At 39.3% G+C, this 12,659-nt stretch overlaps 3 non-coding genes across 3 annotated transcripts; 1 reads left to right on the forward strand and 2 right to left on the reverse strand.

The window, feature by feature from the left end:
* Positions 1 to 4,632: 4,632 nt before the first annotated feature.
* On the reverse strand, positions 4,633 to 4,715 carry trnal-uaa (transfer RNA leucine (anticodon UAA)). Its single transcript has one exon. It is a non-coding gene; the product is annotated as a tRNA-Leu (tRNA).
* A 1,296-nt stretch (positions 4,716 to 6,011) lies between these two features.
* Positions 6,012 to 6,122, forward strand: trnal-caa (transfer RNA leucine (anticodon CAA)). Its single transcript has 2 exons — positions 6,012 to 6,049; positions 6,077 to 6,122. It is a non-coding gene; the product is annotated as a tRNA-Leu (tRNA).
* Positions 6,123 to 9,897: 3,775 nt separating this feature from the next.
* Positions 9,898 to 9,971, reverse strand: trnat-agu (transfer RNA threonine (anticodon AGU)). The gene has a single exon. It is a non-coding gene; the product is annotated as a tRNA-Thr (tRNA).
* Between the last annotated feature and the right edge of the window lie 2,688 nt (positions 9,972 to 12,659).

Consider the following 12,659-nt stretch of genomic DNA (forward strand, 5'->3'; position numbering starts at 1 on the left):
TATTGTACTTTGGGATTATGAGAGCCTGTTACATTGTGTCTCACACCTCAGTGTCAGAATTTTGAGACGTTTTTATAACCAGGGGGAAAATACTTTAACCAAATCAGCCAAGGTGCTGTCAGAGTATTAACATCATGTCTGCGTCGGTGATTACAGCTGACTATTGCTGGAGGACAGTTCACTGTGAACAAGTCAACCTCAACTGTTCTATGCTGCATTCTACCCTAGTGGTAAATATTGGTTTCCGTGCGTGTAATATTCCTTTTTTTGTCAAATATTTTCAAGCACAAAGTTTGCTGTTGAAAATAAGCCTTGTGGTTCTCAATGTTGTGATCCTTTTCCCCCAGTGTCACCCAAATTGATACATTGTGCTTTGGCAATTCTTCAGGCTATATTGTTTAGAGGAGCTCAGTTGAATTAGTTTGCGTAGATAAAGTATTTCTTTTCCCTTTAATCCTTTAAAACATATTACATTTTCAATACATTGTATCTTTCTTCCTACTAATTGTAGCGGCAATGCTTGTTAATAAGACAGAATTAAGTGTTGCTGTGCTTTCCCAAATGAGGCCTCATCTCTCTGTTCATCTCTGTGGTGCAGCCACAGAGAAACTATTCATGCAGGCTGATTTAAAGATGTTTTCTTTTGATAAGGGACAGCTCCCAAATGGGGATGCATTTAGCTAAGCCTGGCTATCATGATCAATGGTCATCCATTGGCGCCTATCTGTCTAGGGAGTGCCAGATGGACATCTGGACTGCATTCCTAAGTGTCAGGAGTAAGTGACTCATATCTCACCTTGATCAACCAATCAGGGACTGGTAGGGCCGAGTAACCTACGTGGAATTCTGATGCCCATGGAACTTTCAGCCAATGAATGAGCTGAAGTTCCTCCAGGTAAAAACAGGCAACACAGAGCTCCCAGAAGGAGAATTTCTAAGGAGAATTCCAGGGGTGCGAGACTATTCTAAAGAATTCCAGGGAAGGACGGCCCAGGAGCAGAAAGGCTCCCAAGGGCAGGACATTCTCGCAGCCCGCCTCCTAACCATCCTGATACATTTTCAATACATTGTACTGAATCTTTCTTCCTACTAATTGTCATCATTTTTTTCTGGCTTGATCTTGTAATCAGAGATTTCAGAATATTCCTTAAAAACTAGTAAAAGAAGAGGGACAGATTCGTGCACACTAAAAAATATGAAAGGGAAGCAGGACACAGTAACCACCAAACATCTTATAGATTATGAATGTGCCTGAATTTTTTCAGTGATTTAGAGGGTTCTGCCATTTTAGATGTTATGCTGTTCCTGTGTGATGTATCAAATGTGTTATTTAAATCTCCAGTCATTACTATATCAGTCTTAAGGCCTTGCAGTATAGATTGCAATTCATCCAAAAATGCCAAGTTTCCCACTGGTGATACACACAAGGAAATGCATGTACATTCCCCCCCCCCCCCCTAAATCAACCAATTTAAAATCAAATACCTCCCTCCTCATCTGCAGGTGGAGAGATTAATGTCAGAAGAAATACAGGTTTAAAAGTCAGGAGCATTGATAGTCCTATTTTAAAATTATGCTAAAATGCTCACAATATATTTAAAATGTTCTGTAAAATGCAAAAATAATTAAAAAATATTAAAATAAGGTTAAAAGAAATGATACACAGTTATAAAGCTCAGGAATGATCAATTTGAAGTTACAATCCACTTACAATATGCCAAAAATGGCAAGAATATGTAAAACAGGTGTATAAAATTAAAAAAAAGTTTAAAATAAATACTTCATACTTTTAAAATTCAGTAATGTGATTGGTCAGATGCTTACGCTGAGTGTTGCTGGTGTTTCGTGTGATTTAGCGAATTGAAACAAAATATTCAATTTAAAAACGGCAAGAGCTCGTATGAAAAAAAAGTTCGTAATGTAAGTATCTTTGTTGTAAGAACTGCGCCACAACTAGTGACTGGTTTATATTCAGTTATGTGCATTGGGAACAAAAGGGAAACTTACATGGATTTTATTAGGTTTTAGGAATCAGAAAATGTATTTTTACACGTTTATGCCTAAGAGCAGAAATAACTTCCTGCTTTCAGCGCTTTTATTGTTTCTGCTTGTAACCTCGAACAGAAAAACCCAGTACTGACTCACAGAAACGCCCCGGAGTTTCGGTGTTTCTGGGATTTAAGAGGGATGTATGAAGACAGTAAAGGGGAGTTTTTTTTCCCCCGCTGTAGAGTATGAAGGCGGTGTGACGAGTCTGGAGGGAGGAAACGCACATTCCGCACGGAGAGTGCAGAGCAATGAGTTTCACCAGCAGCTCGCCGAGTCCTGTCCTATATAACCGCTGAGCCCGGGTACCCAAAGTCTCCAGCCAGTGTTGGAGATGTACAATTTCAATAGTTGTTTTTTTAAGCAGAAGCCGGGATTTTTTCGCTGCTATTATTATTATTATTATTATTATTATTATTTTATTATTGGAGTTAGTGGTTACTGTGCTAGACTGGCGCGAATAGCGCTTCTATTCATTTTCTCTGCTCAAATACTCTGCTGGGCAAAGCTTAAATTAAAACCTTTTTCTGAAACATTGAGTGTGAGGGGTAACAGGTGGAGTTTAAAGCCAAATAAAGGGCTGTTTTGGATGAAAGCAGTAGATTGGGTCTGATCGAGCTCGTTACTGACCTCACTCACGCAAACTCCATACGAGGTGTTCGTGGCTACGATAAAGAGAACAGTACCTCCTTGTAATGTATCAAGAATACACATAATAATGAAGCCCATTTCCGCCAGGGAGTGAGAAAAAACCTCGCTATGGTATCTCATATTTGCGATTTCGAAATTATCCCCATATATTTCTGTCCTTTTGTTATTGTAACGGGTTCTAGGGTTTCTGTCCTTGTCGCTCCCGCCCTAGTTCATGCCTCACTGTATAGGCTCGAACCCAGGTCTTGCCAACTAAGCTAAAGACCTTCAAGTAAAAAAGGAATTGTACCAGAACTCGTTTTGGATAGGTTTGTGAAATTTGAGTTAGATACCTAACTCACCAGAGCTGTTTTTATAACAAAATATGGGAACTGGAAGAAAAGCAATAGGGCACTGCTGGAGTTTATAGACTGTGATGCAAATACAGGAATAACTAAGAGAGGAGGGACTAGTTCAGGAGCACAACCAGCTCTCCCCTGCCCAATCTCACAGCAGGGTCTGTTGTACCTCAACTTGAAATTCAGTATCTTGGAGCTCAGCTTTTGATCACTCAGCTGAGAGATGAGCCCTGGGCGTATGGGGCAAATACGGGAGACGCGTTACTCGAGGGAGAGTTTTTATCCCTAAGGGATGACTTGTTTTACAACAGCAGACAATATAATGAAACAAAACCTCTGTTCTGCTGCTTCAGGCTGGTTCCACTGGGAACAAGTGGGGCTAGGAGCTCGTGAACAGCAATTGGCCCAGTGGGCAAAAGATGTAGAATATACTTCTATTAAACACATACCTTAGACATATAAATGTGGTCAGCACAAAGCAGACAGAGCAGTCCCTGAATTCAAAGAACAGATTTGTTAAAATTCCTTGTACCACTTTAGATTGATCTCGGTTAGAACAAGACCATCAGACGTGAGGGGAATTCGGAACAGGAGCCTCTGCTTCGTCGTTTATTGAGCTTCTGATCAACGTCTGAGTGAAAATTATTTATTGTCTTTGATTAAAGTACACAAAAGGGACCTTCCTACGAGCCGGAGTCAAACCAGCGACCTAAGGATTCAACGCTGTTTCCACAACAGTCTTCCGCTTTATCAACTGAGCTATCGAAGGGATGACAGGAGTTGTTTCTTCACACATACTGCCCAATGTAGTGTCATGTTCCGGGTGATTTAAATCCCAGTTTAACATCAAGTTTCCAACTCGTTTCCTTAGTCTTGTTTACCTTGAATTTAAGACACGAACCAGGATTCTACTGTATAAACGTCCAGGAATATTACACAATGTTTGATGGGGCATCAATCACTCCAGGCGGAAATTGACTTATTTTTTTTCTAGAGGGATCATATTAAACCTTTCATTTGGATCGAGAAGAGGATCACCATGAGACACAAAACATACCTGTCTTTTTTCTTAAAATCGAAGAATTCTTGAATTTAAGACTACAACGAACTCAGCCTGCAGCTCCTTAATTAACCTGTTCTTAACTTCAAGGAACCCAATCCTGAGCCCTCTAGAGGTTACTGAAATAGAGGACTGATTGAAATGAAGAAATTCAGAAGCAGACTAAGCGGAACACTGGATCACATTAGAATATTACCCTTTATAGTGGGAATAAAACTGTCACGACATAATGAATTTACGCATCAGTTGCTTGGAATATCATTGTAATATTTAATTTGCTTTCCTGTCACACCACTTTTATTAATTATGAAGTTTATCAATACACGTTTATTTAAAACAATGTCATTTATTATTAATACAGTTTCATTCCGTCTTTATTAGAAGCTGTATCACAGATAATACATATAAAGCCTTCAGTATGCGATTGTGAGTTCAGTTATCCCAGGGAGTGAAGAGAACTGAAATTAAGTAAAATGACATTTAAATAGAGTGTAAGTCTTAAAAGTTACCTCTCACTTCAAAATATTTACAAGACTCTACCAGGAGTGGGGTTTGAACCCACATGGACATTTGTCCATTAAGTCTTAAATCCAACGCCTTAACCACTTGGCCATCCTGGTCAACAGCGACTTTATCTCCGTTGTTTAACATTTCAATATGATTCAACTATTTAAAAAAAATAAACCAGGGCCCTGTCACAGAAACGTACCCCGTTCTGCCGCGCAACAAACGGGTACTTAGCACAGTACTAAAGAGGAGCTGTGTTTACTGTCAGCAGACATTTCCTCATTTCGAAAGACGTTTTCGCCTTCTCTCAGCTTTTTAAAGACGGTCATAAACGATCAAGAAGTAATTAATTTCAGTTTGAAGTCTGTTTCTTTTGTCTCCGCTTTTGATGAAGAAAAGCCGTGCGTGGGAGATCCCCTCTCTGAAGAAGTTTGCCGTCACCCTGCAAGAGAGAAGATCCATCATTCACCGAGGCAACCGCTGAGACAATTAACATTAAACACGTGAAATGCGAGATGCTTTCTACTTAGGGATTTTATCGTTTCTACTTTGTCAGAAGTAGGATTTAAACAAAGGTCTCCAGGAAAAGCTGCAACCTAAACGCAACACCTTAGACCACCAACCATCCAACCTGTGTCTCTTATATGGAATTATATTTTATTTCTTTCTACTTGTTGAAAATAAAAAAGTGAAATCATGTAATGAGGGAAATGTCTTTTTTTCATGGGAAAAACTAGTACGAGCAAATGTAAAGTTAGAGCAGCGCTCAATAAAAACGATCAGAAACCGAAAGCGCTTCTTATGCGGATCAGTATATTCCGATGCCGGTGGTTCTGCAGAATAAGAAAAGCCGATCTCAAAGCAGTGTGTTGCCATTACGGCTACTCTGGCTGTAGCTGTTTTAAGATCTACTCAGCGGCACAGAAAGTTGTAGGAGGTCAGACTGGTTTGCGCTGTCTGAAAAACAGTATGCGAATTTAAGCTTATTTAAATAAGATTATTTACAATATAATACATGCTCCAAAAGCGTTAATCCTGCAGTGGCTGCTATTTGAAACGCCTTCATAAATGACGTGTAATAGAGATTTATGCAGCTGGCTTCTATGCTTCACAGTATGTTGCAATCAGGAAAATAAACCTATAAGAAATGTACAATACAAGGTCTGTTCCCAAACGTGAAAGCTGTATTACACTGATGTCGGTCTTTTTGAAATAATCCAGATTGTAAAAACGACTGCGCCCTAGCAGATCAAAATATTACAAGAAGGCTGTAAAGCACATTCTGAATCGATCCGAATATTTAATTTCCCGGTCCGTTTAGGCTACAACAGGCAATTTTACGTTTATCCAGCAAAGCATTTCTCAGTTTAGTGAACTACTGGTGCTTTTAAGAGATGTGAACGTAGTTCGTCAGGGTGGCCGAGCGGTCTAAGGCGCCAGACTCAAGGGCTCCTGTCTTTCCATTGCTTGGGTGTTCTGGTCTCTGAATAGAGGCGTGGGTTCAAATCCCACTCCTGACAAATAATACCTTTTCTCTGTCCTGCATTTTCCCTTCTTGTTGCGCTCGCTGACAATGACAGGAAGAGGAAAACGGATAAACCGGTTTGCGGGCACATGATGGGCAGGGAAATGCTTCGTGAACACTTCAATGTGATTAGCAGAAAGTCAAATAGGCTTCGATTCTCCCTTACGTTCGGGCTGCCTGTAATCGAGTAAAGATTTACTGCAAAGTATGTATTCCAATGTGAAAGACCGAAATATAAAGCCAGAAGAAGATTTATTAAAACATATCTGTTTTCCTTGTGGTTTATCCTTTATTTAATTAAATGTGGCATTGTGAAATCAACCTGTAGCCCTACCGAATGTAGTCACTCTCCCAGTGACAGCGGCAGGAGCAGAGAGATTATATCAGAGCTCGAACAGAGAGTTCGGAAATCGAGGGAAATTGATTTACAGAACATTTTATTAAACTTTCCTATCTGCTCGGCCTTACTGAAGTATTTTAGCTTTTTTTTTGTCTATTTCTATACTTTACAGTTGTAAACTTAAACTTGTCCGTTTAGCCAGAGAAGAGAGATATACAGTAAGCGCTGTACCCCACGGTAACCTCCGATTCCAATAACCTTGACTAAAGCAGGAAGATCAGTTTCTGCTCGAGACAGCAGTTTTCTGAACTGTAAATCTCCAACAGTAGCTGGAGACGGTGTGTGTCCGGGTTCAGCAGCTTACAATTCACGTGTCCTCCCTCCTTTATTACCTTCATACACTCCTCTTAAACCACAGCAAACTCCCGGAATATTTCGGTGAACAGGTAGTGGGTCTTTCTTTCCGAGATCACAGGCAGAAAAAATAAACACGCTGAAATAAATTTCCTAAAATCCAAAGAAATACAGGTACGATTCTGATGTATCTCAATAGTTTTGGCACGAATTTGCAATGCTAATCTATTGGGCTCTGCACGCGTGGGCTCGAATCCCACTCCCGTCGGTTTGAGCCTTTGTGTTCTGTTTCTAAGTTGGGTTGGCGGTCTTTTGCTACTTTAGGAGAGCAGCAATATTTCTAGCGTTGGCTGAACATGGCTTAGTAGCTGACAGACAATAGTCTCTTAATATTTCGGCTAAATTTATGTTTTGTACTGCTTTCACCTGATATTAATAGTAGTCCTGATAAACGGTTTTGGGACATGGCGCATCTTGAAAAATGTTCTTGTGAATTTCAGTTTGAAAAAAATGCACGCACCAGAAACCGGAACTGGTCGTGTTTACACAATACGCAATGCAATAGCAAAGTTTGGATTTGAAAATAAATCTTGCTACGAGTCCTTAGTTGTTACAAGAGGCGTTTTAGGACTTTTAGCTCATAAATCCATCTTCCATTTGTACTCCATCAATATTAGCAATGTTATTTTTACCTAGCACTAAATGTAGCTCTAAATAAATGCAAATTTTAAAATACATTTAAAAATAAATGCTATTCCATATATTGTAACTTTGTGGTATTTAGAATTTTTATCTGAGGATGCAGGGGAAAGTATTATACAACTGTGAAAGAGGCTCGGATTTTAATACAATTTCGATCAAAAGAAAACCAAAATCCGTAAGATTGAATTTGACGTTCAGTTGAAATATTTGAAGAAACTCTCAAAGAAGCAACTGCAGTAGTAGAGAGCTTTGATCCGATGTTCCGATGTTTGCAGTTCAATAATCCATTCGTCCTCGAAAGAAGCAAAGGCAAGTATGTTTTGAGTGTCACCATGATCCTCTTCTCAATTCAAAAGAAAGTTTTTATGTGATCCTGTTCCCACTAGAAAAAGAGTCGATTTCTGCCTGCACCGATGTCCCTTCAAATGTTTTATAAGAACTATGGACGTTTATAGAGTAGAAGCCTGGTCCATTTCTTCTACTAAACGAGACTATGGGAGTGAGTATTTTGATATCGAACTGGGATTTAAATAAAGAGGAACACTACACTGCATTGGGCTACGCGTGTGACAAAACATTTACTTTCCGACCTCTCGATAGCTCAGTTGCTAGCTCTTAAGACTGTAGACAACAACAGCAGGCGTTTCTTATGTCCCTGGTTTGAATCCAGTTCAAATGATGGTGTTTTCTTGTTCCTTAATCAAAAAGTGAAAATTGCGAATTTGTCTTTCACTTTGATGTTCACCCGAAACCTCAGTATACAAAGAAGTAGAGGCTCCTGTTCTGAATAATCCTCAAGTCTGATTGTTTTGCTTAGACCTTTAAAATGTACACTGTTGACTGTTTGCGCTTCCTAACACAATTAAAAACCCGCCGACAAGTTACCGATCGGGAGTTTAGTTCAGTGATAGCGCGCACTTAAGACTCTCCGTTTTCTATCGCCGGCATCTTTGTATTCTTTTTAAACGCGATATCTTTTATTCTTCGTGTGTGAATTTCAGGGAGACTCATAAACCCTTTGTCTGTTTTAAAGATACATTATTTTAAACCAGACATAATGAAAGACGGAGTAATTAGACACACGTACAAAACACATGAATCTAATTGAGAAAATGTTGACCGTGGCGATGTACAGTATTACTAGCTGCTCTGAACTCAATGTGTTGCTGTATGGGAATGCGATGCAAACGCCAGTGGCACAATGGATAACGTGTCTGATTACGGATAAGAAGACTTTAGGTTTCTACTCCTTCCCGGTTCGTGAAGAAGCTTTTAAACCACGCTACTCAACACTGACATCGTAGTGTGTGCGGTCCTACACAACCTTACTATCAACTAGATGAGTCTTCTGTTCCATCCCGATTCTTTCCGCACATTCCTGCTATTTCACCACCGTTATTGTAGGATAACAGCCACAGACACGAGAAGATACACTATTCCGAACAAATGTCTTAAAAAATCACGTTGAAAAGGGTGACAATACGTTTTTTTTTGTTTCTTTAAGGTAACCTTACTTTTGCCTGTAAAGTTCACATTCTTTTCTGTAGCCGCAAATCCCCAATATTTCTTCTGTCTCCCGAGAAACACAAGCGTGGAGTCAAATCATATTAAATAACACAATACATCTATTAATTTAACACCCAGATGTGACAGAACACATGTAAGACTTACACACAGCCTTTAATGTGCGATAGTGAATTTGCAGGTATCCTGGGGAGGGAAGAGAACTGATATTAAGGAAATACATATTTAAAGGGGATGTAAGTCTTAAATGTGTTTTGTCACATCTGGGTGTTAACTGAACAGTTTTTTTTAGCATTATTTATTGTGTTTTGACTCTATACTTGTGTTTCTCAGGAGACAGCAGAAATATTGATGTTTACATTTATATTCACATTCCCGGTGATATTGACTTAGGTACTCAACTATTTACTTGTAGTTTGACTCGTGTCAAAAGTTGAAAATCTCTGCAAACATCAAGATGGCTAAGGACGTGGAAAGAAACTCAATCACATTTAGAGAAGGTAATGTTTAGATCGGATTAATTCGAAGTGTGTCTCTGGGTGCGTTTGATCTACCAACGTTGTGTTTAACTGAAGGACACCCTGACTGAGTGTGCCATAGAAACTGACACAGGTCGTATTTTTTCTACATTCACAGATTTTTGGCTAAAGTAAAAAAAAAATCGTTGTCATTTTCTTGCCAGCTGGCAGTAATTATTTTGCACTGATAAGAAAGATGAGCAATTTATCTTTCGCAATGTGTGGATTTCTTGAAAAACAAGTCGTGCCAAAAACGAAATGAACATTTCATTTAAACATAATGCTGAAGAATATTGTCTGTAACAATAAACGGTGCGCGAAGACAGGAAGACAGGCACCGCTGGGATTTGAACCCAGGATCTCCTGTTTACTAGACAGGCGCTTTAACCAACTAAGCCACGACGCCGGCAGAATTCGCCTCTTTTACTTCCACTTGGACACACCGCTCTGAGACACCTGCGTTCACTAAGCGCTGAGTCGGCTGGCTGAGCACGTTGCCTCCTTTACATTCAATAGGAGCCCCGACACTAAGAGAAAGGTACAGAAATGGCTTTTATCGGGCACTTTTCATGTCCAATGCGCTTGACATCTCCCACGGGCGGCAGAGTTCATTTACGACACTTTTCCTTTCTTTATTCTTTCTGTACTCTTTGATGAAAAAAAACGAGCAATCATGTAAGGGACAATGTATTTTTTCATAGAGAAAACGTGCACCAGGAAATGTTGTGTTTAGAAGAAGTGAGTTAACATGAAAAGTGACCTAATTTACCGGAGCAAATGCTCACCTAGCAAGAGCTGCTTTGCTACAAGAGAGAAGTAGAGTAAAGACGTGATCATTTCACACCGTTGTGGAACAAAACGCTTTTTTTGTCAAGACAGAAAACCAGGCTGCTCCAGGTGAGGCTTAAACTTTCAACCTCGGCATAAGTCCACTGATTATGTCATTTTACTGTACATGGCCTGAACCAGGAAGAAGATTGGAAGTCAAGACGTTATGGTGTTGTTTTAATACTTTCCTGCTCTTTTGATATTCAGGTTTAATCTTTTATTTGGGAGTACTTTCAATTGATATTAATCCTAGTCCCAATGAACGATTCTGGGCCATGGTGCATCTTAAATAATGTTCTTATAGATTTCAGTTCCGAAAACAACTCAGTAGCAGGCTATGCAGAACAAGTGAACACATTTCGAACTGTTGTGAATGCAGTGGAAATAATTTAGTCACTAAATAACAAGCTTATGCACCACTCGCTTGAAAATTGTTATATTTAACAAAAATTGCTTTCCAGACACCACAACTATTCACAATAATTTTATCAATACATGTCTTAATGAAAAGTGTAATTTTTTAATAATTAACTTTAATGTCCATCTTTATTAGTAGATGTATTACATGTACAGCCTTTAATATGTGAAAGTGAATTTTCAGGTATCCTGGGGAGGGAAGAAAACTGAAATGAAGGAAATACATATTTAAAGGGGTGTGTTCTGTCATATCTGGGCGTTTGAATAGATTTGTTGTATAAGTTATTGTGATTTCACTCTATACTTGTGTTTCTCAGGAGAAAGTCGTTACATTGGGGGTTTGAGGGTATAGAAAATATGTTGTGCTGTACAGGTAAATGTAAGGATATGTTGAAAAAAATGTATTGTCACCTTTGTGAACGTCATTATTAGATATCTGTTGATCGTTTAGCGACCTAGGCCTCCCTCTGGACTCTGCACTGAGTTGAAAGCTACAGTAGCTCCTCACTGCTTGTCCTGTATTATTACCTGTGCTCTCGTCTGCATTATCGATGTGCAGCACAGCACCAAGAACACCATAAACTTTGTGACGGAAAGTGCTTAAGAGCATAAAAAATATTGAACATTTTAAACATTCATAGAACAACTTGAAAACTGAGGGACAAAAGACCATCTATTTTGCAGGTTCACAGTAGTTGCAAGAAAACCAGTCGCCTGACTAGTGACCTAGAGATAAAAAGTTCGATATTCTACTGACTGGGCTATTCCTGTCTACTCAGTTTCTCTCTGAAACAACGTTTTTCAAGAAATTTGCAAAATTTGAAATACAATACTTGCTTAAAAGTGCAGATTATTTTTTACGCAAAACTGCAAATGGAGAAAACAGACTCTTTGGAGTCTCTGTGGTACAATTGCTTAGTGCGGCCAGGTTGGGACTAAAATTATAGTAAGGTGATGGTTCAAGTGCATCCAGGCACACCTTTCTCACTGTTCCAATGTGAACATCTATGGAAAAAATGGCATAAAATATTTAACAGATTATTGACCTAATTGATACCGATGTCTTACCACTTGGCCACCACGCCTGCAGTTCCACTTACTTTCCCATCAAGGCTAGCATGTTTTTTAAAATACAAAAAAGTTCCATCTTTGAGCACAAATTGCCATGGTAGGAGGAATAAAACAAATATGACTGTTCAAATGAATTCTATTGAAACTGATTTAATCGCGCAGAATCTACAACAACAAAACCATGATTCTTAACAAGGAGATACTGGGCAGCAGTGGGATTCCAGCTCACGCCCTCGAAGAGATGAAGCTTTAATCCAGCTCCTTAGAGCGCTCGACCAGGGTTACGCTTGATAGCAGCTTTTCAGCACTTGTAGTCTGACTTTGTGGTGTTATGCTCCATGGAAGAGACTGCACCTCCTTTTTTCGAGATGCTTTCTCTCACTTGGTGAAATATTCACTTCTTTGGCCCTCTGAATATAGTTCTTCTGTTAAGCAAGCTTCAGACTCTGCTTATAGCGCCCGTGTAGAGATTTTATTTTTACAGGAAGACGCATTCCGAAACATATCTCTGTAGTTTTAGAAAAGCTTTGAACAGCGCACAAACAGTATTCTAATTTCAACACGGCAGATCTGTGCAGCAATCGTACTCGATTTGACTGTGATTCTGAAATACTTCTAGCAAACATATTCAGGTTTCCTTGAACCTTTAATAAAAAAAAATTACTTTGCGATGTTCCGCAGATGTGCAGTGTGCCTTTCCTCTTGTATTCAAGAGTACTCACTGCGGGAGCTCCTCACTGCGTGTCCTTTACTCTACTGTGATTTCTTTTAATTTATC

Source organism: Atractosteus spatula, chromosome 10 (assembly GCF_055471065.1).
Source record: "Atractosteus spatula isolate fAtrSpa1 chromosome 10, fAtrSpa1.hap1, whole genome shotgun sequence".
NCBI lineage: Eukaryota > Metazoa > Chordata > Actinopteri > Semionotiformes > Lepisosteidae > Atractosteus > Atractosteus spatula.